This window comes from Ursus americanus, chromosome 22 (assembly GCF_024610735.1).
Source record: "Ursus americanus isolate L20-20 chromosome 22, mUrsAme1.1.p, whole genome shotgun sequence".
In the NCBI taxonomy this organism is placed as follows: domain Eukaryota; kingdom Metazoa; phylum Chordata; class Mammalia; order Carnivora; family Ursidae; genus Ursus; species Ursus americanus.
Window position 1 is genome coordinate 42,699,234 of NC_142148.1, and position 26,514 is coordinate 42,725,747.

At 47.4% G+C, this 26,514-nt stretch overlaps 1 protein-coding gene across 1 annotated transcript in view; it reads left to right on the forward strand.

Moving 5' to 3' along the window:
* Positions 1–26,514, forward strand: part of SLC24A3 (solute carrier family 24 member 3) — a 472,928-nt gene that overhangs the window by 281,161 nt on the left and 165,253 nt on the right. The window lies entirely within an intron of this gene.

Below are 26,514 nucleotides of genomic sequence, written 5' to 3' on the forward strand. Positions count from 1 at the left end.
GCACTTCCTCAGCAGACCCAGTGGAGGGAAGACCTTCAGTTTTCCTCATCCCCATTTGGACAGCGTGGGGAGAGTGTGTGCGTGAAAATATATCTAAGGAGTGGCCGCAGAATCAGAAAGACCCAGGCCAAATTCTGGACTAGGTACGTCACTGTGCTTTCCCGTCTCTATGGTATTCACTCTCCCCCGGAATGCTCTTAATTCCATTTTGGTTATTTATTGCTGTGAAACAAATTCTCTAAATTTAGTGACATAACCAATGACCACTCTCCGTTACTCACGGGTTCTGTGAGTCAGGAGTTTGGAAGGGGCACAGAGGGAATGCTGTGGCACAGGACCTGGGCCTGGGAGGGGACAATTCAGATGTCTGGCAGTGACCCCGGCAGCTGGGCTGGAGCCCCTGGTGTTGGAGAACCCCCCTCCCAAGAGGGTTTCTCCGCCCTCATGTGTGGTGTCCGGGCTGGGGTGACCCTCCATTGTGGCTCTGTGTGACAGCCCAGGGCTTGGAGAGGGACATTAGGTGAACAAGGAGGAACACCCCCCACCCACCGGAGATCTGTAATGCCCTGGTTTCTGAAGTCACATGTATCATTTCCACCAGATTGTATTACAGTCACAAACCCACCATGACTCAGGGGCAGGGGACAAAGACCTTCCTTTTCAGTCCATACGCTGGGCTCTGGAGTCAGACTGGGCATGGGTTTGGAGCCCAGTTCCACTGTCCTTGTTTTGTGTGTGGCTTCTGACAAGATGTTTAGCCTCCCTGGACCCAAAGCTACCCTAAGCCTGACTCCCTCTGCGGTGAAAGCAATCAACTCCTCAGGTCTTTCCCCACTTGCCCCAAACCCCTGGAACGTTCCCCTTGAAGAAAAGGCGTGAGAAGTCTTGTTTTAGCAAAGACATTCTATAAAAACACCAGATAAAGTAGACTCTTTGCCATCCTCCCTGCCCTTCAGGAGAGTCACACGTGCAGAGCAATTAATATGGATGCCAGCTGCCACCTTTGGCACCGAGAAGGCTCCCCTGTCTCCAGGCTGAGGAGACCCAGTCATTGAGTTGGATCCAGAATTCCCCTGTAGCCGTTAGCACCCGTATGCTTTGACAGTTGCGACAGGAGAGTCCCACTTTCAGCACAAATAGCACGAGCTTCCATTCTTCCGAGGTGTTGTTGTGGCCCTAAGGTGGCAGGGCCCTTGTCCCCACCTCCCCTGGCAGATCCTCCGAATCCAATGAAGACAGAGCACAGTACATTTGCCTTGCTCTTCATGAGCCAAGACTAGCCATAGGCCTCTGGTCTCTGTGATAATACAGTTCTTAGGGGGAGTATGAAGGCAAAGCAGGACAAAAACAGATCAATCCCCCTTAGACACTCCCTTGCAAGAGTAGACACAGCCTGCAGGTTAGCGCTTTGTCATCACTAGTATTTAATACCATAGTTAGCTCCTGCCTTGGGCCCTGCATTGTAAATATTACAGGAGCAAGGAGTCCAGGGGCCACAGTCAGCTTCCACCCCTTTAAGACCATGCTCTCGGCAATTCTCTGCTCAGATGGCCTGTTCCTGCTGCTACAGCCTCAGCTCTGGCTCTTGGAAGGGAGAGACCCAGGCAGAGAAGCTTGAACCTGCTGCCTGGGGCATCCACACACATGCACGGGGGGGCGAGGTGGAGTCGGTCTCAGATGAGGAGTAGGGCACCTCTTCTTTGTGGCAGAGGAGCATGGTAGGGTGGGCCTGCTGGTGCCCTCCCGAAGTCAAGGGCCAAATCTTGTGTTATCCTCCCCAACAAGGATATAAGACGTAACCCTCATGAGGAAGTCTCTTGGTACAATGTCTGTCACATTGAAAAACAGCGGTTGCACAGTTGAGCGCAGGAATGAAAGATTCTTTTTATCCCTTCATGTACCATGCTCGCTTGAGCACTTAGGATGCTCAGGAACTGTTCGATGAACTTCATTGGATGTAAGAAGAAACACTGCCAGGGTCCACCTGTAGCCAGATGGATGCATGAGTCAAAGCTGCAAGGAGCCAAGTGTAGATTTCCTGTTCTCAGCCATCTAGAAAGAATTTCTGAGCCCCCACGCATGGGAGCGCTGGGCTGGACCCCTCTGGAAGCCCGGATAGAGCCTCGTGCTGCAGCGGCCCACAGCCTTGTGGGGAGAGCCACTTATGGACAGCTCCTGCCACATGTTAAGTGCTGGCCACGCTCTGTGCCATGTGTTGTGGGAGAGCAGAGAAGGCCTCTTCCAGCGTTGGAAGGTGAAATTGGGTTGGAGTAGGTTGGCATTTTCCAAAGGAGGGAGAAAAGGAACTCTAGGCAGGAAAGGGAAACCCATGATCAAAGCTGTGGAGACTCAAGAGGGAAGGACAATGCAGTGAACAGAAACTAAAGACAGGGAAGGTGGGGGGCGGGCATCAACTGGGAAGCGCCATGAGGTGACTCAGCTACTGAGTTGGAAGTGGGGGGAAGCAGATTCCTGACCTGGCCATCCCTCCTTGCCTAGGCATGGCCAGAAAGGACCCAGCATGGTCTGTGCTCTAGTCAGGTGACGAAGACCCAGGCAGGCCACAGAGAAGGGCTCAGGGCCATTTGGGCAGAGGTCCCAGAGTCCCAGTACCCCAAGAACACTGCAGGCGTGGGAAGGGGCATCAAGAGGGGTATAGAGGACTGAATGTCATCCAGCTGCCTCTAGGCCCCTGAAGAGCAGGGTCTGCCCATCCAGTGAGGTGAAGGCCCCAGAGTTGTGTCCTGTCACCCCAGCCTGCCCCAGGGAGAGGGCCATGGGGCTGTCCTTTTATTGCGATTCACTGATGGTCATTTCAGATCTAGACCAGAGAACCCAGTCCTTTCAGATCTTACTCTGAAACCTGACTAAACTTCACATTTGCACTCAAACTCCAACTTCCCCATTCCAGTTGGGCCTCATGGGTTTGCTTTTCATGTGGGGCCCCATAAAGCTCATAGCCTTCAGCCCCAGTCAGTTCCTGGTCTGTGGACATGGATGCTTCTGAGGATACCCCAAAACAGTCTTTTAAACTGTTGCTATCATAACTTGCTTCTCTTTTCCTTTGACTTTCACACAAATACTTTCCTCTCTTGTGTGAGCTTCGTGGAAATCAAATAGCCGTTCTGGTTAAACTTTCCGAATGTGCAGCTTTCGCTTTCGCTTGGATCTTTCTGGTTTTGTGGATTTCAGAAACCCTAAATCCTGAGGTTGCCCTAAAAAAAATATTTCTATTCCCTCTGACTGTTCTTTATGTATGGGTTCCTTACTAGTGTGGAAAGTCATCTTTGGTATAACTTTATCAACAGTGAATATCCCCAAGAAAACACGCTGGTCTTAGAACCTGCTTTGTAGCCAGTCTTATAATGTTGAGACACGAAAAGCAGTATTCTCTGTCTGTGAGGAAATTTGCACCCTACAAGCTCATGGAGGCTGCCCTAAATAGAGCGAGAAGCCTGTGGATAATTTTGTGATTTATGAATATCTTGTGAAATTTGCTAATTATCCTGCTAGTAGATACTTGAATCTTTGAGATTATAAGCCAAGCTATACATTTTCTCATCTAGTAAAAGAAGCTTTAAATAATCAATATTTGAAATTCTTTCTCAAAATGGGTCTGTCCTTAATAAGTCAACTTCCATTGCCGAAATACTCTCTGTGTACCTTGTCAGCTTTCAAAAATATTCTTCCTAAGCTTCAAGTCGTCTTTTCACATTTTTAATGTAATTCCTCTTTTCTGGCAGACGGATATTTCTATATGTGTGTGTGAGAGAGGTTGTATAAATGATCACACTCCTAAAAATGAAGGTATAGCCTTTATGAAGGCAAATTTCTGCTAAGTGAATCTGGTGGGGAGATGGTCCAACAACTCAGACCCATCCGTGGACCAGCCCAGGAAAGAAAGCAACGAGAGTGTTTCTGATGTCCATCTTTGTATTCTAAAACCTGGGTATGCTTGGAGAAACCCCACAGGAAACTCGGGTGTTGACTCTGTGCACGCAGAAGGGACTTCCTCCTCTGTGGAGCATTAGGGCAGCCACCACTGGGGCCACACCAGGCTTCCCAAGGCAGCAAAAAGGATGCACGGACCACTGGGAGGTCCCTGGCCATCTGCCTCAGGCCCACTCTGCCCAGTGGTGGGGACTCCCTTGTCCACATCTCCGTCTTCACTGCACCCCAATATCCAGTGCTGATTTTAGGGGCTCATGTATATTCACAGGGTGGGACATTTCAGAATTAGAGGCAGGATTTTTGTGCTGGGTCATCAAATCAGGGCTCCCACATGTGGAGGTTCTCCGGGAATGGCAATGAGGGCCATTGATGTCCATCCCTGTGGCATCTCCATATGGTGGTGACCGGGGCTGGATCCCAAGCATGGGGGCTTTCCTGAACTATCACATCCTGTCCGTATTTCTTTTCTCCAATAGCCCAAGGACTTTTTAATCTGGTCGGGGCATTTAGGGAACCTGGCTCTGTGAGCCTCCATCCAAATTGTCTTATTCCCAGATCACCCTACTTTTTAAACTCAAAGAATTGCTAATTTCTGTTTCATGGTTCCATTAAGACCTGTTTGCTCTCCAAAGCTGAGGAGGAAACCGGTTGGCATCGGAGGAAGTGTTGGGGATGTGAGGCAGGGGGGATACCAGGCTCCGTCTGGAATTGTGGTTTTGCTAGGTCCATTCCATATTGTTTCAATGTTGCTGTATTCCCAGGGCTCCCAGGCAGGCAGAGTGCCTAGATGACCTGGATGTATCCATCCCACCCTCCCTGTCCACCCCATCTCTATTCCCATGCTGGCCTCCTTGTGCACCTGCTCTCCTTGCTCCCTCCCTGTACCATTCACTCTTTCTTAATTCCCAGCCCCAGAGTCGGCTCATTTCTTCTGCCTGACCATGGGTCACCAGCCAGCCTATTGGTTGCCCTCCCCTGGGTCAGGTCTTAACCAGTCAGCTTGATCAAAGCACAGGCCTGCCAGCAGCAGGTGCAGAGGGTGAGGCAGCTCCTGAAGGAGGAGTCTGGGCTCTGCGACCCCAACCCCAAGCTAACCCCCTCCACCCAGAGCGGAAAGTGAAGGCTGATTCGGATGTGTTCTTGGAGTGGCTGGGTGGGGGACCTTTCTGGGGAGAGCCCACGTCCCAGGCTGTCTGTTCCCCTTTCAGTCCTGGGGGAGGAAGCTGTCTGGAAGGGGTCTCACCAAGGGATGTCATTTCCTTATGGCCTGAGTTTCTTCCAGTTCTCTCTGCTATTTAATTTTAATATCTGGAGTAGTTTCTCTGGATGTGCTCCTCTCCCTGGGGCCCAGATTGCTTTTGTTAAGAGCCAAGGAATAAACTATTTGCTGCAACAGCCGGTTATTAGGGGGCAGAAGGGCCAGGCTACCAGCAGGAGGTGGAGGGGGCCCCTTCCGCTACCCGCCCCCTCACACCAGCCCTCTAAGAGGCAGCTTTGCATGTCAAAGCTCTCGGTCCACCTCCACCCCAGGGGTGATTTTTTTTTTCCAAGGCTATCCCTCTGCTTTTTTGGCTCTGAAACAACTCAACTTTTATACACCAGCCCTATCTAATAGAACTTTCCATGCTGGTGGAAATGTTCTCTGCCTGCGGGGTCCAGTAGGGCAGCTGCTGGCCTGTATGTAGCTGCTGAGTATTCCAAGTGTGGTTAGTGTGATTGAGGGACAGATTCTTTAAAAATATTCATGTTAATTAACATAAATTTAAATAGCCACTTGTGGCAGGGGGCTGCCCTAGAAAACCTTCAGATGGATTCTGATTCAGCACCTGCCCTTCCTTTTTTATGTTGTGAGCTTGAAATCAAGAAGCAGAGACAGGAAGAAAGGTTGCCTGCAAAGAGGTGTTGCTCCCTCACTCCATTTAAGGGCTAGCCTGGGTTTAGCAATTCAAACCAATGGGATGCAGGAAAGACATTGCCAGGGTCCAACGGGATGTTCGAAGAGGAGGCAGGACATCCAGATTAGGCATGAGGACACTTGTGTATCACCCACAAGCTCAGTGCCTTGGAACAGGTCACAGAACTTCCGACCTCAGTTTCCACATCTGTAGACTGGAAGGTGCATAGTTGGTGCTCAGTAAATGGTAGGTTTTTGATCTTCATCTTCTCTCCATCCCACACCCCTCTAAGGACGGCTCACCTATGATTAACCAGTTTCAAACACCTGTCATGGGACGAGAGCCAGATCCATTCAGAAGCAGCCCTGTCCTTGGGAGCAGCCAGACAGGGGGCATCGGCTTCTCTGCAGCTGGTGTCTTGCCAGACCCAGGGCTCTGGGAGAGAGGCTGCTGTGGGGTTTTTGAAATTTAAAGGAACCTGTATGATATGGTCAGCAAGGTCCCAGCAACAGTTCACTCGCTGGGCAGACGTGTTTAGTTAAGGGATTTCACCCTGGAAGAGAAAAAATGATTAGAAGAGCTTGTGGAATTTTCTGTTTATTCTTGGAAAAGTGCTGAGCATGTCCTTAATTTGTCAGTGTCAACACAAAGCTAAAACTGGCGTCCAGAGAGGATTAGCACAAAGAGAGTAAATTATTATGTTTCAATAGATCTTAAGTTATTCTCTCCCCTCCTTGCTCCTGGGATGTACTTCAGAAGGCTCAGGTTTAACCATTAGGTCCCATGGGCTTGCTGGGAGATTGATGTCCCCCAGCACCCCTGAGCTGGCATGAAGATGGGGTAGAGCATGTTCTGGGACTGAAACCCATCTGCATTCCAGTCCTGGTCTTCATTTATTAGCTCCATAGCCATGGGCAAGTTGCTTTGCCTTGCCAAGCCTCAGTTTCCCTCATCTGTCCCTGGAGATAAACATGGCACCCACCTCATCAGGTTGCTCTGAGGAATACCTGAAGGCAGGCACGCCAAGCTCTTGGCAGACAATACCCCACCTCTACCCCTTCAGTACTTGCAACCTGTGTGTGCCCCCCCAACTTCCACCCCCCATGACTCTGGGCTTCTTCTGGTCCCCGGAGCCCATTCACCAGAATGCAGGACAGCCCAGAAGCAGCCCTCAGATGGAGTGGGCTTGGTTGGTAAATACCTACATTCCTTCATGCCTCACTTGGGCTAAACGAAACATTTGTTCTGCGCCGTCGCCCAGAGTTGCCAGAGCAGGAAGAAGCTCTCGGTGCCCAGCCAGCGCCTTGCTTGATAACACCTTGATTATCTGCCCAGTCTTCCCCGGCTCCTTTTCCTGCTTGTCTGCTGCTGCTTTCTGGGAACCTCTGCTTCCAACTGAAGGACTTGCCCTGGAATCCTGGTATCCAGTTCTGCTTCTAAGGCACGGGTTGAATAGATATGATCCGCTGTTATTGTTATGCAAACTAGGTCCCTCTCTAAAAGGAGAGTTGCAGAATTTGGAGATTCCAGTCCCTTTTAGACATCCACAGACCAAGGGGGGACATGAATTCATCTACTGTCTCTGTGGTTCATGTCCTGAGCCCAGTGTAATATAAGAAGAGCTTGGGAATGAGCCCTGGAGCAGACAGTATGAAATCTGCCCCTAACCGTGAGGGCAGAGAGTGTGCACATGACTTAGACACCTAACATTTCCCTGTGGGGGCCAGACACCTGCAGTCTGCTGTATGCTCCTCTTCATCTTATGTATTTATTATTTGCTTCACTCATCCCCACTGTCTGTATTTTTTAATTTATTTTGTTATATGGAAAATAAATTTTATTTATGTGTTCCTCTGAGATGATTTTGCCAACAGTCACAATTTATGCACAGTAGCTATGTGTTGACTTTTTAAAATTTTGTAGTAGTTTTTCCTTTGAAAAGTGTAAGTACCAAAGCTAAGTGAGGTACTGCTATTTGGATTTATCATATGCCCTAGTTTAAGGAACTGGTCTGTATCAAATATTCAACAAAACACTGTGGATAAAATAGTCCCGTAAGTGCTCTAATTTATCAGAAAATACTCCATGTATTTTAAATGTTGGTACCCGGTGGTGGGGATCTTTGTCAATGGTTTCCTGATGATTCTGTTCTCTGGAGAACCTCAGTAGAAGACCTGCGTTTATCATGCCTCGAGGCATCAGAATTAGTGCTATCTGGAGGGAACTTTGTTTTTTATTCCCTCTATCATGCCTCCCACCCTAACCTTGCCTCTGGTATAATATAGAGACTCCAGATAGGAGTTCCAAGTTTAACAAAAAACCTTAAAGCCCAGAAGCTTCTGCATCCAGGGACCCAGATCTGCAGCCTGTTCCACAGTCTGAGGAGCCAGTTTCCACCTCAGATCTGTATCTGAGGAGCTCCTGTGGCCAAGATGCATGTCTAGGGCAGGGTTCCCCCCAAAACGTTGACCCCGAGACAAGGAGTAAAGGACAGGGGCTTCCTCTTGGGGATGATGCCGGGAAGCACCCTGCAGGGTGAGGCAGAGGAGGGAGGCAGCCTGTAAAGGCTGTGTGGTAAGGTCAGTTATACATCATGGTCGTGGTGGCTGGAGCTTAGCCCCACGCAGCCTGGCAGAGCGTGGAGAACCTGCCCCTCTGATTACCCTGAGGTGCGGGAAATGGCAGCCTCCTGTCCCTCACTGCGGTGGGCTGCACCTCTGGGAAAGCTGAGCTGCTCCAAAGCCCCGGTCAGTAGACGGAAGTTGTTCGGTTGGTGTGCCAAGAACGTGAGTGCCAAGGACAAGGGTGGGCATGACACGTCCTAGCCAGGCCGCCCCAGATAGGAGCAGACTTGCACCTGTGCCCACACCCTGAGCTCCTCCTGAAGATCCTGGCCAACGCCTTTCTCTGCATCTTCTCCCCAGCAACACCTTCAGAGTCAGATGCCAGCAAGTGTTCTCTGTATGAGTTCACCCAGTTAGGAACTCCTGAGGCTGGTTGTTTGGCAGAGGTCCTGTAACTTTCCACGGACTGTCTGAACCCCCTTGGGTTGGCGGGAGTGGAGCAAGCTGTTGTCCCTCTCACTGAGTGAACTCCGTGGAGTGTTCCCATACTTCCCTAAGGAAGACCAGTCAGCACTCCCCTCATGTGTGCCGTGTCAGACCCTTCTTGTCTTGTCCCAAAGCCTTTGTTCTCTTCCATGGGTTCCCTCCAGCATGGTGTTCGACTTTGAACTTGGCAAGTTCTGTTAGTTCTACCATTTCTTGGGATTTGTGCGACAGTCAAGAGTGCGAGCCCTGACTCCTACGCAGACTGCCTGCATGGCCTTTATTACTCAGGGCCTCAGTTTCCTTATCTGTATCTGCAGATGAGGCTAGCACCTACCTCATAGAAATTTCACTGCCAGGTAAGAGAAAGCAGGCAACATGCTTAGTCCAGTGCCTCTGACATAATAGGAACAAGAGGACCGTGGATCTGTCTTGGGTCCCCTTGTGTCTGGATGGTGGCCATCCAAATGATCTTCCTGGCTTCAGTCTGTTTCCTTTCCATTGAAATTCAGCACTACTCGTACCAGATCAATGTCCTGAGTGCAGTGTCCTGGTCATACTCAGAACTCTACCCCTGTCACATCCCCTACCAGCAAAGGGCCAAGCTGGCTTGGAAGGGAGGGAATTGGGTGTCAGAGTCAGACCACCTGGGTTCAAATGTCGGCCTCACTCCTCTTTTTAGGTACATTAATAGCCTTGGGCAAGTAAACTTCATTCTCTGTGCCTTAGTTTCCCTGTAGCATGAGGATAATGGTAGTATCTGCTTCTGAGATGCTATCTTAGTGCTTAGAGCACAACCTGGCACTTAGGAGATGCTCCTAATTATTAGTTATTGTCCTTATTTTTATTTCAGAGTGTCCCCACCATCCATGTGTCAACCAGTGTTCAGTCTTTTTTCTTTTCCTTTCTTCTGTATACCTGTGTATGATAGCATAGCAAAAATGGATTCTTCACCACCCACTAAGAAATCCCACGGGCCTCCCTGCCCCTGTTTACTGGCCAGCTCCCCATTATCTGTAGTCACCTTGCAGTTCTCTTGCAGGCTCCAGCTGGATGTCCTCTCCTTGAAGCTTTCTCTTACTTCCCATAATGAGAAGTAGGAAATCCCTACTTTCTTTGTTCATCCCCCAAGAAACTTCATGCAGGCAGCCCTCCGTCAATAACATGTGTCTTGCCTCCCCCCTTCCCAGATGAGTGTTAGCGAGCTAGGACCATGCTTTAGTCATCTTTATGTTCTCATAACACCCAGCATGGCACCTTGCATACAGGAATTGCTCACTGAAAGTGTAGTGTGTGAGTAAATGAATGAATGAAATCGACTTGGTATCTTAGCTACTGGGGATAGTGTCTGTTCACTAGGCTGGTAAGAGTTAAGTAATGAAAATAATATTATGCTTTCCTAAGGCTCTGGGGATTCATCAATCTTGAGTATAATGAGATGGTCTTTTGGAGATAGATCTTCATTGAGGGAAGTATATTGAGTTAAATGCTCAGGATACCCTAGCATCCAAGGCAGGAATGAGTGAGTTACAACAAGAATCCACAGGCTTCCTACTTCAGTGGCATGCTTTTCTCACCATGATGTCGGTGCTGTCCAGGTAGCTTGGGCATTACAAAGATCCAATGACAGCAGAGACCCTCCCCTACAGATATGTGTCTGTTTCACTATGACTCAAAGTCCTTCCTGAACATTTGCACAAAGGCATAGCAACTAAACAGACATCATCATTAATGATAATCACAATGTCCTCTAACTCTGTTAAGCTTAATTCTTTACCTAAAGGGTTGGCCTTGATCTACTGAGGCATTATTTCAGCAACCAAAGGCGGTGCGCACATATGAAACGTACTCAAACTGTGTTATCAGTTAAGGATGAGCAGAGATGGGCTTTGGGAACGTAGCTTTGGTTTCTTAAGCCCATTCAGCCTGGGGGACCCACCAATGAGAAAGGCCTGTTTGCCCAGACACCAGGATTCTACTGGGACCCCTCCCTTTCCCTGAGATCCCAGGGAACTTCTTGCTCTCTTCAAAAGCTCCTGAAGATTTTCCAGAATTGTTCCCATTGCTGTTGGTGCTCTCTTGTTCTTATACTTTCAGGAACCACAAGGACCCCAAAGATAATTTGCCCTTTCAGTGCTTACCAGCTGTTTCATTGGGGAATTTGGAGCCAGTTCCCCTGGTTCACATGACATTTAGAATAAACTGTCAACCATCAACTCTTCCTACTCACTGAAAACTGGGCCCAAGATGGCGCCTATTTACCCAACTCTTTACCCTTGTAAAGCCATGTGTCCTTGACAACCTATGGCACTCTCTTCAAGAGTTTTATTTCCTAAGGTTCTCTTCACATTTCTCCCATCAGTTCTAGGAGCTGTTTGCAAATAGATTTCTTGGTGACGTGCTTTTTCACCTAGAAATCTCAAAGCAAGTATGCAAATCATGTCCGTACATGGCCCTCATTCTTGGGTCTTTGGTTGGGATGCTTTTCCTTGATTCTCCTGATGTATCCTTAGCTACCTGCCAGTGAGTAGATTCCAGAGGTAATCATGGAATCTGTCTTGTCATCTATTTCTTTGGTGCTTGGACGGTTCTGGTCTTATGCGCAAAGGTAGAAGCCTGAGGATCTATTTTTTCCCTTCCTGAACTTGTGAAAACTGTCTTTTCCTTTGTGCGTGGGCTGCAGGGATTAAGGCAGACATGTATTTTTGGCAGTTAGCATAATACTTTTCAGCATCTGAAGCTGTGATGGGACCAGCAGTTTTGGCATTTGCTGGGCCCTCTCATCCTCTCCTGGACACAGGCCCAAGTTTATTTGACTTCATCACTTCTTTTGGTTTTACAGAGTTGGCTTGAGGCAAGACCCATTACTCTCCTCTGTAGGGGAGCAAAAAACATTGAGGCTCATATGCACATAACACATCAGAATGGACACATTCCACACACAGACGCACATCTATGGATACGATTGCCCTTTTTAGAAATACAATTGGAAATAATTTTTAACATATTAGGCATGACTACTTAAAGTGAGACTCCGGAGAAATGAAGGTTGTGTGTGTGCGCGCGCTTGTAATCTCTCCCTTGTCAACTCAGCATGGATTGCCATGGAGTCAGAGTATAGTTTGAAATGGAGCTATGAATTTTTAAAAGACAGCTGCCTTTCATTCTCCCCTGTAACCCATTTATCCCTTAGTTTGGCCACCTCAGCAATTGTCACCACCACCATGCACTCCCCCTGTTGTTCAGGCTGGACTCAGGAATCAGCATTGACTCCTCCCCTCCCCCACATCCATCAACAAGTCCTGGCCATTCCACCTTCAACCTGTGTTTCCATCCCATCCCCTCTCTCCACCTCCACTGGGATGGCCATCATCCAGGGTACCATCATCCTTTACCTAGACCAGAATCTCCCTCTCAGGTGCACTTCCTGGCCCTTCTGATCTCTCCAAATTCACCTCACCTGAAGAGCACACCACACTTCAACCCCACACACCTGTCCTCCTGTTGCTCAAACGTTTCAGGCTCATCCCACCTTAGGTAGCTGGGTATACACCCTTCCTCTGATTGCACTTGGACCATCTGTACTGCTGTCTTGTGTGCCCACATCTCAATCCTAGCTCGCCTGTGAATATTCACTGATGGCCAGCTGCCTGAAAGTCCTGCTCCACTTTCTGCTCTGCTGGCCAAGGAACCATATTCTTCTATACCAAAAATGGCAAAAAAAGTGAATCGTCTTGTCTCCCTTATAGTAAATAGACAAGTCAGCTCAGAGAGGAATCTGTTCAAACTAAAGGGCTCAGCATGACTGAAGAGATAATTGACCATATCATCCCTTATCAAATTTGCTGGCCCTCACTTAAGAAAAGGAAAAAAAAACTGTTGGTAAGGAAGGAAAAAGCTCTTCAGTGAATATATTCATGTAATTTGATTTTGTGATGATGTTGCCATGGAAACGCAGCATGACAAGTGAAGGGACTGGGGTATCCTGTGCTGTAGGACATGGAAAGACTTCAGTTTTTCCCCATTGTGCTATTTTTCATGACAAGATGCAAAGAAATCATACTCACTGGACATCAGCAGGTTAGCCATGCTGCTTTGGATATCTTCAAATCAGTTGAGTGAGGAGGGGCTCTCTCTGTTAGTATTTGGGGTAATTGGGTGATGACATTGGACCTGCTACCAAAGGAGAGAGGGTACGACTAGGGGAGGATGTTAATATCTTAAGCTTGTTGAGTTCCATGATGGCTCAATGGTAGGGGAGCCTTCTGTCCGGAGCCACCAGTGACCAGCTCTGTGACCTTGAGTAAGTCACTTGCCCTTTGGGATCTTGGCTTATTCAACTTTAAACGAGAAAAATATTCTCAAGGTCCAGTCTGACTCAAAGATCCACCTCCCCCCAAAAAACTCTGAGATCTATAGTTTGAACAGTAAAAGCCCCTGAGTGACTTCCCCCTTCTGAAGAGCCTGGAGTTCCTGGATACACACGGGAGTCTTGATATTGCCCAGCTAACACTCACCAGGCAAGTCACTGGGAGCTTCAACCCTGGGGTATAACCAGGCACTCTCAGAGGCTCTGTACCTTCTTGTCATGGGTGAATGGGCATGCCTCCATGGCCCTGGGGTTAGATCAAGTCACATGACCAGCATGGGCAGAAGGCCTACAGCTGCTCCATATAAGGAATAGGACTCCTATACAGAAATAAGAGCCGGTGCCCCCCAGAATATTAATGGCTACGGACAAGATGCCAGATGATGCCAGACTTGATTTTCCAGTGGCCCACTACGTCCACAGCACTTCTTGTCAGCCCACAGGCACCAGAATGGGACCTGAGCAGAAAGGTCACTCGATGCTTTTTGCTCCTCTCCTGTAAGCTGGCCACCAGGTTTATGGGCCAGGGATGCCCCTATTTCATTTTTCAGGTGCAGATGGGCCCAGCAGCAGTCCAGGTGCATCAGAGTTGCCCCAAAGTTCAAAAAAAAATCAACCAAATCGTTAAGAATTCCTCATCTCCTACGAAGATGCTTACAAGGGAGGGTGGAAGAGAGAGAAATGGGACAGGTGTGAAGAAATAATGTACAAATCCAGCTGTCCAGTTGTGTTGCTCCCAGACCAAGGAGAGAAACAGGAGGGGAGAAGTGTGCTTGGGGTCTTCTGCACATCCTCTCCTCTGATCACCCCCACTCAAGTGTCTGTCACCCTCCCCATTTTATAACCAAGTAAGCCAAGACCTGGAGAAGTCACTAGTCCCTGGGAACAGATTGCTTATGTCATGTTTAGACCAATTTGTGTGTTAGATACCGTGGGCTCCATCAAATGAAGAAATATTTCCTGGGAGCTTTGTAACGAGTGGTGCAGAGCAGACACAGGGAGGGACAGATAAGCATAGTCCTCACCTGCTAGGAGTCCAACATCTTGTAAGACATGACTGGGAAGCATTACACAGCAATGAAAGGTGTAACTGTGTGTGCGTTAGTTTGTCCTGCCATGTAGCTGTTTCTTGTTCCCATTGTGCTGATGGAGGGGTAAGGCTCCGAGGTGTTAAGTGACTTGCCCCATATGATGTAGGTATTACCTTCTTCCATTTCACAAGGTGAGGAAACTGAGGCACAGAGAAATTAAGCAACTCACAGGGCACATACCTCAGTAATCAGAGCTAGAGTTTGACCCCGGGCCTTGAGGCTCCAGAGTGGGGGTGGCAGCAGGGAGAGTCCCCTTCCCAGGACAGCGACTTGAATGGCGAGTTTGGAAGGGGCTACAGGCTGGGTCAATGGACACATTGTCTGATCAGGGTTTTCAGTCTTTATTCTAAATATGGCGCTGGAAACAACCTCCTGATGCCTATAAGCTGCCAGAGAAGCCAGGGGGTCCTTGGGAGTGGGCATGGGGCCTGTGGCCGTGCTCTCAGGATAGTGTCAACCAACCTCAAGTCCAGTACCAAGTGGGCTGGGATTCCTGGACAGGCTTCGCATTCCTCCATGTCTAGATCCCAGAGTTACTAGGGTCTGTCCTCACCACGCCTTCATCTACATCCCCAAGAGAGGGACCACAGGCCAGACTCTTGTCACAGCTGGGGCCTGGGCCCTGCTTTGGCTCTTTGCTCTCCTCTGAGCAGCTGAGCTGCATGAGAGAGTGGGAGCCTGGGGCCGGTGATGTTTGCTGGGCTCAGCCGGCTCTATCTGTTACCCTCATTTGTTTGAAATTCCGGAAGCCTTTGAATAGCACGTGTGATAATTACAGAATTCCCACATATATTGATGAGAAACAGCTACATAAATAGCATAGCTTGGTATTTACGAAGTGCCAGTTTTCTGTAAATATAGAATTTTGGCAATTACTGCCAAGCAGCTCGTCCACCTTCTGGAGTCAGCACTTGTCTTATTTCAGCTCTTTCCAGGGGACATGTCACATCATCTCTGTGGCCAGTCTCATGGCGTCAGCGGGCACAAGTCCATGAAGCAACCAGGCTGTCTGAAACCAGCGATCCCCAATCTATTTTGGATTGTGGGGATTCCTTTTTGACAGCCAAGGAGTGTGTTGACCACTCCTCCACCATCTATGCACAAATGCCTGTCCACCCGTCCAATAAGTCATGCATCTCAGTGGGCCCGTGGTCTACAGATTGGAAACCAATGCTCCTTTACTGACCTAGAGCAGCATCTCCCACACTGTTTTCTCAGGGCACTGCTGAAGGGAAGGTGGTCATAGGTATCACATGGAAAATAAGGATTCTTTAATAGAGTGTTTAAGAAATGCTAAGGTACTGTGTATTTATTTTCTCAATGCAGGATTTCTCACAAACTCTAAATATGCTGCCTTGGGCCGTGGCTCTCCTTATGGGAAGTAATAGCAGGGCTTTCAGAACTGACCACAGATTTCACCTTTTCACAGAGCTTTTCGTAGGATGCAAAGCATCCTACTTTGAGGAATGATGACTCACCATCCTCAGGGCTCATTAATTGACCTTGGCCCAGCTCTCAAAGGAATGGTATTGTATCCGTTAGCTCTTACTGTGTAACAAAAGACTCTCCATTTTAGTAGCTGAAACCAATAGCCATTTATTCAGCTCTTGGTTCTGTTGGTCAGCAGTTGGGCCACGCTCAACTGAGTGGTTCTTTTGATCTTGGCAGGCCTTCCTCATGTGTCTGTAGTCAGCTCTCAGCAGCCAGAGAGCTTGGCCTTAGGTAGTTGACCAGCTGTTAGTTGGGGCAGTGAAAGCAATTGGACCACATGGTATATCAACCTCAGTCAGGCTAGCCTGGGTTTATCTACATGGCAGCTGGACAGGGTTCTGAGAGAGCAATCGGAAGATACACTACACTCACCTCTGCCACATGCTGTTGTTCAAAGCTATTCATAAGGTTAACTCCCATGAGTCCTAAGCCAGGGAGACATGAGCATGAGAAATGGAGGGTTCTAAATGTCTAGGGTCTTTGGAGAGGTGATTTGCTTGGGAGAACCGGCCCAGGATTATTGTTGGAGCTGTGATCATGTAACAAAGAAAAAGAGTTTTGGACCTAGATTGCATGTTTATTTAGGGTGCTAGAAGGGGAAGGGCCACTGCTGGAGATTACACAGGACTAAAACCCTTCAGTCCACTCCTCCATGGACCACTAGAGGTGAGTCTAAACTTCTCTTGCCCAATAAAAGAGTATTCTTAGACATCGAAGGCCACCAGTGAGAGATGACCAGGAATACCCCTTTAGTCACCCAAAGTACAAAGTTAGATTCTTTCAGCCTGCTGCTGCAAGGGAGAACATGCCTGGAGGAGCCTTGGGAATATCTCTGGAAGAGGGAAGTTAGCCTTGGGCCACATGCCTCTGAGGAGGAATAAAGGAAGAAGGGGTGGTGGGATCCCCAGAGGTGGGATGGTGGTTATTTGGGGTTTGGGATTCAGTTTTATCTGTGTGGTGTTAGACACATTGCTTAAAATTTGTTGGTCTGTGCGGAAATGTCAGAAATCTGTTGGGATCATTATGATTTGGTTGCTGGTGGGGAGATTTGAACTCAGTGTCAAGAGTGAACTCCCAAATGGGGCAAAGAGTTATGCTGCCAGGTTGTAACCTTGGCCCTCCTCTGAGATCTCCTGTTGACTAAGGGAAACACTACACAGGTGGCCACTGCTCAGAGGAGTCCTTGCTTTGTCAGCCTTCAAAGTAGCACATGGATTGAAGGAGTGGCTCTTGGAATATCCCTGGGCAAGCCGTTGGACTGCCAGTAGTAAAACCAGTGGGTGGCTGCCTGCCCCTACCAAGCTCATAGATGTTCAGGGAAGTTTGTAGAAAATTATGAAGGGAACACTTTGAGAGCACATCAGCACATATGGTGCCTCTGGATGAATGACAAAGGGCCGTGACAAAATGGCACCCCTTCCTGAGTGGAACAAGGCAAACAGGGCATGGGACTTGACCACAGAGTGGAGGCTGGCAGCTTACACCCCTCAGCGGAAAGCCTTGTGCAGTGTGCAAACTGCACAGCTGTTCTCAGCAATCTACATTCTTTGGAAGAAAATTTTCTATTCATCATCTGTAGCAGGGTGAAGAGTGTGGCCATTACTCTGCTTAGTTCAGGACTTTATGTGAGATTTGTTCTAACTCATAGCACTTAATAAAGAAGATTCTTTAACCTGCATTCATTAGTCAACAAACATACAGTTGATTCTCATTAGTCCCAGATTCTATATTCACATATTCACCTACTTGCTAGAATTTATTTGTAACCCCAAAATCAACATTCACGCTCACAGACATGCACAGAGTGGTGACTCCACGTGCCTATTCTCAGCTGAGGTTGAACGAGGCAGTGCTCTGTCTTCTTGTCTCAGCCGATACTGTCAACAAGCATCCTCTTCACAGTATTCTTAGTGCCAGGCTTTGTGCATTTTTGTGCTTTTTATTGGTGATTTGCTGTTTAAAACTGCCTCCAAGCATAACGCTGAAGTGCTGTCTAGCATTCCTAAGCATATGAAAACTACGACATGCCTTACGGAGAAAATACGTGTGTTAGATAAGCTTCATTCAGGCATGAGTTATAGTGTTGCTGTCTGTGAGTTCAATGTTAATGACTTGACAGTATTTATTAAATGAGGTGTTTTTAAACAGAAACACACATATAATAAGGTTCTGTGTTAATCATTTGATGAAAATGGTGTGACTGGGGGCTCATAGGAACCTAAGCCTGCATTCCCTCTGTGAAGAATGGTTCAGTATTCCCAAAGTCTTTGTTCACAGCAATGGTAAAGGACATAACTACTGTAAATAAGGAGACTCAGGGATGTGGCCACTGCCTTCTTAGGATTCACCAAGTCCTCAGTGGCTGTTAATGGAGAGATGACCACTGCCTGCCTTCCTCAGCAGAGAACAGAGAGCAGGAGCAAGGAGCAAATCAGAAGTGTATCAGGCGAGAGTATCATTTTATTTCAACCATTTGGAATTGCCTGAAAGGCGGAGACACCTGTGTTCACGTGCTAATACCAAGACACATTCAAGAGCCAAATTGTCTGTGTTAATGTTCCTCTCCATTAATGCAAATTTGAGAGTTAACAGTATTTTCATTTGCTTTGTAAATTTTGAAACTGGGTCTCTCTCTTTAGTTAATAAGCTCCAGATTCCTACATCCCTGTAATGATGAGGTGTTCTCATAAAAACTGGACCTTTTGGGGGTGCCTGGGTGGCTCAGTCGGTTAAGCATCTGACCCTTGGTTTTGGCTCAGGCCATGATCTCATGGGTGGAGAGGTTAAGCATCAGGTTCTGTGCTGTGCAAGGAGTCTGCGTGAGGATTCTCTCCCTTTTCCCCTCCTCACCTCTTAAATAAATAAATAAATATATTTTTAAAAAATTGGACCTTTTGTACAAGGAGGCCATTTCTCCTTCTTTGTTCCTCACCCGAAACCATTTTTGCAGAGCATCCTTTTTTTTTTTAAGATTTTATTTATTTAGAAAGGGAGAGTGCACTTGTAGGGGGAGGGGCAAAGGGAGTGGGAGAGAGAGAGTCCTCAAGCAGACTCCCCGCTGAGCATGGAGTCCACCATAGGGCGCGATGCCAGGTTCCTAAAATCATGACCTGACCTGAAAGCAAGAGTCGGACACTCAACCAACTGAGCCACCCAGGCGCCCCTTTCAGAGCATCCTTATAGACAGTCCCTGAGAGAAAGGGCTACTTGGGAAATGTGATGTGTGCTCTGCGCAATTGTTTACTCTTTTTTGGCTAGATTAAGGGCCCTTGTATTTTACAGATCATAACAGATTTTCTGTGTTTCTAATTTCTCATCTGACTCTGCATCTCTTCACTCTTCTAATTCCTTTTATGTCCTTTCCCTTCTTGCCTGGCATTTTCAAGACTTTTTTTTCCTTGTTATATGCCTACGGTAGTAGCAAGAATTTCATTAACAATGGACAAAAAAATACAAATTCCCCAACTGTGTCTGCTGAAGAGAATTCCTGACAGTCACTTCTCTTACTCCCTCAGCATGCTCATGTCCTCCTCCAGGTTCAGGAGTTCAGGTCTAAGTAGGGAACCCAGTTCCAACCTCATCCTTTCCCCCCATTAATGTCTCTTCCCAGGCTTCTTTCTTATTTCCCTTTAATACCTCTTTACCCAGTGGCAGAGTCCCAAGTCTAGCGGTATTTTCAAATCATGATAATGTGTGTGTGTGTGTGTGTGTGTGTGTGTATCTGTATCAAAGGGTGCATATCCAGAATATGCAAAAAAACCTGTTACATATCAAAAAGAAAAAGACAGCACTCCCAGGAAAGGAAAACACAAAAGTCTTAAATAAGCACTTTCATAGAAGAGGAAATTCAAATGGTCAATAGACATATGAAAAGTTGCTCAGTCCATCATTCATGAGGGAACGGCAATTAAAACGAGAATAAAGTACCACTCCACATCTACTGGTATGGCTGAAATGAAAGATTGACAATCCCAAGTGTTGACAAGGATGTGGAGCCACTGGAACTCTTCTCTGCCAGCAGTGGGAGTATAAATTGATGCAGTCACTTTGTGAAACTATTTGATAGTCATTACTGAAGCTGAGCAGCAGCATGGGGTAGCTCAGTGGCCTAGCAATCCCTCTCCTGTGTTACCAACAGAAATGTATAGTATGTGTGCACCAGCTGTACAAGAATGTCCACAGAAGCACTGTTCATAATAGCCACACACTTTCTGGAAACTACCCAAATGCCCATCGGTAATGGGAGAGAAAAATAAATCCTGCTATATTCACACTATGATAATGATCCACACTGATCTCTAACTACTTGCAACTCTGAGGTTGAATCTCACAAACACAGTATTGAGTCAGACACGAAAGAGTGTGGACTGTAGGTTGCCACTTCTATTAAAGTATAGAAACAGAAGTCAGGATAATGGATGGCCTTAGGGGTTAGTGACTGCAAGGGGGCTTTTGGGGGGGTGGGTCATGGTCTGTTGTTTCTTGATCCGGTTGCTAATTCCATAGATGTATTCATTGTATAAAAACGTATTGAGTTGTTCATTTATAACATGTCCATTCCATTAAGAGGGGAAACATAAAATGAGGATCCCTGTGTCAGTGGTGAAATGGTGGCTGTAGCCACACCAGAGCTCAGAGATTCTCTCTGCCCTGCCCAGCCTGACTCTGGGCAGCTGCCTGGGGTGTGGTATATACTATATACCATGTAATCTGCCCCATTGTACATATGAAGAAACCAAGACTCAGAGAGGACAAATGGCCCGTCCAATGTCATTCAGGGACTACATTCATGGTAGAGCTAGAACTGGAACCAGGGTGACCCAGACTCCAGAACTTGCCTTCCAAAGGACAGACCCTTCTGCCATGAAGAGGAGAGTGGGGGACTCAGCTGGTGCTCCTAGCAAGGGTCCCGCTCTGGCACAAGCGGAGCAGGCCAGAAGCAACTGGAAGCCTTCTGCACAGTTGTCTCTGCCCGAGTGCCCATTTTAAATGCAAATGAATTCTGTGATCTGCCTTGAAAACGCAAAAGCTGTTACTTTACACAAATATGAAACCAGAAGGTTCTCAGAGGCCGGTAACACCCAACTCCTCCACATCGTACATTCCAAACAGTATGGGAGGGATGAAGCCAGAGCCAACGTGCGGAGTAAACATCACATGTGTTACGGGTGGGTGGTTAATGCTGCCTGAAGACTGGCGAAGCGGATTTCCTGACTTCTGCTTCTACAGCAGTGCTGCGGGAATGGGCGCGTTTGCATTGGACTGGCCTTATTTCCAGAATTATTTTCAGAAATGGGAAAGGAACCTGAGGGAAAAAAAACATCTTCGGTCTTCCTTCCCCTTATGGCGTGGTCCTGATTCATTTGTTACAATCACCAAAGATCAATGACAAGTGTTCACAAAAAGAAAGTCGATCTGAGTAACACTGCCGCTGCAAATGTATTTGACATATGTAAATGTTGAAGTAATTTACAAATTACAGATAATTTTGTACTGATATCCTCCCTGCGCCCAGGCCCTGCTTCTTGTGGGAAAGCTCTACAAAACCATCCGTGGTAAGAGCCTGAGACGCTGAAGCCTTGAACCCCAGCTGCTTGAAAAAACACCCACGTGTACAACTCACGTTCTGATTTTATAGCAGCTTTTTACTCTATTCTTTCTTTTTAGTGAACATATTTTGTTTAAACCTTTCAATACAATGTACCTTTTCGGCTAAGTCTATGATGGAAACTTTTCAGATGGAAAAGAACGGTTTGTTAGCAAGACAATCATAGTAATAATGGTGATGATGGCATTGCAGCAAGGAGACATTCTAGAAGACGTTGGCACTGCCCTAATCCTCCTCCACCCCCGTACATGTTTGGCTCTCCAGGAAATGGGGGTCCTGCTGCACCCCAGCTCTCTCTTTATCTTTTTCACTTCCTTGCTGTGGTCAAGATAACATTTTCATATGCAAGCACTGTTAAGTGCTTACTCCTAGATGTGGACAGGCCCTGCAGGAAGAGGATTTGCAGGTGTGATCCAAAGATGTGGGACCTTCCCCCCATCCACCACCTGCCTGGAATCACAGACTCCTCACATCTCAGGATTAGTCTTGGGATGCATGGTCTCATTTCTTATCATTTCTAGGGAGACCTGTGGGATGGGAACTGTGTGTGGTCAGTCTATGTGGGTCCCTCTTCTCCTATGTTCTCCTGGTTTGCAAGTCCTTGGCTGCCATGAAATAGTCAGCATGCATCATGATACTCCTACAGTGGACAGGCTACTGGGCCCTGGGGGGTAGGGGGTGGCAGGGGCAGGATGAGCAAAAAGCTTCTAGTCCTACCCACCAAGACTTTACAGTCTGACAGGGATCCCAGCTAAGGGCAATTCCAAATGAGAATCCAAAGGATCCTAGCAGCAGAGCATTATCACATCAACCAACTGTGGGGACCCGCAGCCAGGCTGGAAAGGGACATCAGAAGGGGGGATAAGGGTTTCAAGGCAATGCCCCAGGAGACACACCTGAGCTGGGTGCCGAATGTTGAGGCCCAAGTGAGAACTGCACTCTAATCTATGTTGAAATCCTAGAGCTGGTGAAGTTGGGAGATTGTGCATGTATGTATTTATTAGATTCTGAAAATACGTCAGTGAGTAACCACTCTTTGGGACCAGGACATGCTGCTGGTCATCTTTTTGCAAACTAAGTCTCCTGTTTTCAGACTTCCTCTTACTGAGAATGCAAATGTCAGAGTACAATTTCTGCATCAGGGATGGTCAATTGGCTCAAACCCGGGACTGGTGTTTCCAGGTGAAGCACCTCTGTTTTGTTTTCGAAGCCGAAAACATTTGACTTTTCCTGTTGCTGTTGTTGTTCCTTATGACTGCAAGGTGCATGTTAGAGATGGGGTAAAGTCCGAGTTTTGGGCTAAATTAGATTCCTGGACTTAATGCCAGTATGTGGGAGGAAGCTGGGGATGGGGCTCCCACCCAACACTCCGCCATTCTGGGACACCAGCAGGGTGTCCAAGAATTCAACTCAATTCAGCTCAATTCTGACACCGTCTACCCAGAGACAGCACCCAAATCCACAGGTTAAGGGCTCAATCCTGCAAGACTTTCCCTTCCCCACTTCAGACACTGTGCTCAAGCCCGTGGTGTCTCCTGTGCTTCTGAACCACCAGTTATAAATCAGATATAAATGATATAATTCAGGAGCAGCCAGATGGAAAAGCTGCACAGGGCAAGTATGGGGGAAAGGGAGCAGAGCCTCCATGGCCTCTCTAAGCTCCCCACTCTCTCCAAATCTCCATGTGCTCACCAAACCAGTGCTGGTGCTGGGGATGCAAAGGTGAATACAAGGGAGACTGTGTGATAGGCCTTCTTGCAGGAGCACTGGGGAAGGAGTCCAAACTGCCCCCCCAACTCCCTCCCTTGCGATGGGAAGTCCTCACAGGCTGTGAGAGGAAGCACAGCATTTTGTGATCCTAGAAAACCAGTGACTGCTTTGTCGGTATCCGGCAACTGATAAGTGTTGGTTGAATTGACAAGTAAACTAGGTTTCCAGGGACAGTCTATTATGCTATTCTTTGCAACTAGGACGGCAGAATTCTGAGCATCAGAATCCAGTGCTGCCTTAGGTGCAATTTATGGCTGTAAATAAGGTTTATCTTCACATACATTCCAGAATGTACTCATTGAAGTGAATTGTACCCTCTTCAGAATGATAACCCGGGAGGCCACACATTTATTCTGCTGATGCTGTTATTGTCCCAAGTATTTTTGGAACTCTTCTTTGCCAGGTGAAGAGTTTGAGAGTTTATGAGTTCCCATGGAAAGTCAAAGTCCTGATGTTCCAAATGAGATTACCCTGGCCATCCACTTAAATTCACATATTTTTACCTCCCGAGGATTTTTGGCCAAAATCAAACCACCTTCTGTGGACCTCATTTGCTGCATTGAAGTTATCAGAAAGGACAAGCTGCAGGCTCTGAAAGCAATTCCAAAGGACAGTAGTGACAACACAGAACCCCTTCCTCAAAGGGCCCTAAGTGGTATTCAGTTCACACTTGGCCCTGTGGAAGCCCAGCCAGGTAACATGATGCTATAACTTCCTGCGGAGATGTTAAGAGTAGAACAGCATGGAAGGTGGACATTTTTCCATTCTGTATTCTGAGATCCCAGCCATCCAGGCTTGACACAGCAGTAGCATCAAGAAGGGGCTTGAAAGAAAAAAAATATAAGCATTAAAAAGACACCCGAAATTCTAGCTCTTGCGCATAGATGGGCCAGGAGAATTCTGCCCGTGAGACATTATTCTTGCACCAGACTAAAATTCACAGCATTCAGGGTTGTTGGGGTAATCATAATCTAACACCTGCTCCTCCTTGTTTAGGGCATGTCTTAGCCAAGGACAACAGCAAAGTTAGGGATTCGGTGTGCCTATGATACCCAATAGTGCAAAACTCTGATGAGGTTTGCTGGACTTATACCTGCAAGCCTGAGGTTCAATGCAGCTTCCTTCTCTCCCAGCCTATCTAAAATGGCACAGTTTCCAGAATGGACCCGATGGCCTCTGTGGGACAGAAAGAGAACAGGCACAGGTGCAGATCATTCTGAATAAACAGCCTGCCTGCAAGTAGCACATGCTCACCAGAAACTTGAACTCTGACCTCAGATTAGCTTCCTTGCGGGAGAGGAATGGGGAGGAAACACAAGTGTGGGGAGGAAGCATGGATGCTTCCTCCTACCAGATCTAAGAATTAAGAAGAATAAAGCCATACAGCATTTAGGACCATAGTATCCACAATTAAATTCATAATTAAAACAAAAAATTTCATAGTTAAAAAAAAAAAACTTAGTAGGAGAGAGACCCCATGGGGTTTAAAAGCAGTCCCACTTGTTTGTTATGTCTTGTGTACTTACTGGGCTCAAAGTGGTGAAGGAGAAGGGGGAAAATATAAGAAATGGTTAGCTATAGTGAATGAGCACTGGCTGTTTTATGTAACTGATGAATCACTAAATTGTATCTATGAAACTAATAATACACTATATGTTAATTAAAATTGAATTTAAAAAAACTAAAGTAAAATTAAAAGGAGTGGTTAGTAGCACAAAATGCTTATAATGTAGGTAGGAAGACAACACATAATTACATAAACTTAGTAAAGTCTGTAAGAGCAGATACGAGGTAGCGAGCAGTTCAGACAATAGGGGCAGACCAGGTCTGGAAGAAAGGAATTCCCAGTTTCTGTGTGGATGACAGGCATGTGTGAATGCTCAGCTCCTGCCATCAGAGACTCTCTCCCTGGAGTCGGCCTTGCTTCCCTGCTTGTACAGAGCTGTCCCCTCTATGCAGATTGTGTTTAATTAAGACCAGATAAAAGGGCTTCTTTTTTCTGACTCCTGCTCCCATGTGGAGTCAAAAGGAATCAAACATCTAGGTCAGCCACACTTTCTGGCCCTGGGAAGGGAGTGATGTTGTGAGCAGGTCTCCTGAGACAGGGTTGGAGGTGCAGGGGGCTGGGCCCTGCTGCTTAGCAACCTCCCCATCCCTCAGTGTGCTCACGAGGCCACCTGCTCCCCACTGGAGGATATCTGCAGTATTTCTGCTGTGGTATGGCAAAACTCAATACCAGTTTGGAGCCATTACTTCTTGGGTTCCTGGAGGAGACCAAGGACTTGTTGAAGCATTGTTTTCATTTTCACTGACACAAATTGATTGATGAGTCAGATGCTTTCCTTTCCTTAGAAGTAAATACCATTCTTTAAAACCCATGAAACAGGTAGCTGGATTTCTTACCTGCTCCCTTCCCCAGGATGAGGCTGGGAGGAGCATTTTGTGGCTGATGAGGAATCCTTCACCACACCCTTCCTGCACCCCTGAGCTTGTGCAGGAACCCGGAACTAAGACTATCAGAGCTGAGAAAAGAGTTTTCTGTGACTGCCAAGAACCAGGCCACATTCTCTTGATACCACATGATACCAAGCCCTTTCCCTGCCCCCCATCTTATTTTTTTTAACAATAGGTTATAAACCAAATTTCGTCAATGTGTAAAATAGAGCTGCATCACAAAGGTTGGCTGAAAGTACCAAAGCCATGCTCCCTGTATCCCATCACTCCTCACCCCACATCCCACTCCCATCCCTGCTCCCCACAAGGCAGCTCCGTGGAGACTGAGACCTGGAGACCATAGCGTGCCTTCATTTTCAGGGATGGCGGACTAGTGATTCTTATGGTCATTTCCTATTTGGAGGTCCTCTGATTGTCTATAGCCATCTGCCCACAGGAGAAAATCAGTCTTGCCTCCCACACCTGGCCCCTTTCCAGCCTCTCCTTTCTCTGAGACTGTAGCTGCCCTTTCTACTGTGCTGAGCCTGGAAACCTGGTCCCATATCCCTTGATGAAATCACAATCTGGCCTGCTCCATCCTGGCTACTCAAAGCTTCATCCATGGACCACCAGTATGGGTGTCACCTGGGTGCTGGACAGAGTGCAGAATATCTGGCACCATCCCAGATCTACTGAATCAGAATCTGCATTTAAAATTACAGTGTGAGAAGCAATGGCACTCAGCTTTATCAACTTTTCATCTCTACCACCCATTAACCCATGGCTCTTGCCTAGACCTTTGCAGTCACGTTGCCTCCAGGTTGGACAGCTCTCTGGCGCCATTCATACCATGGAAGAG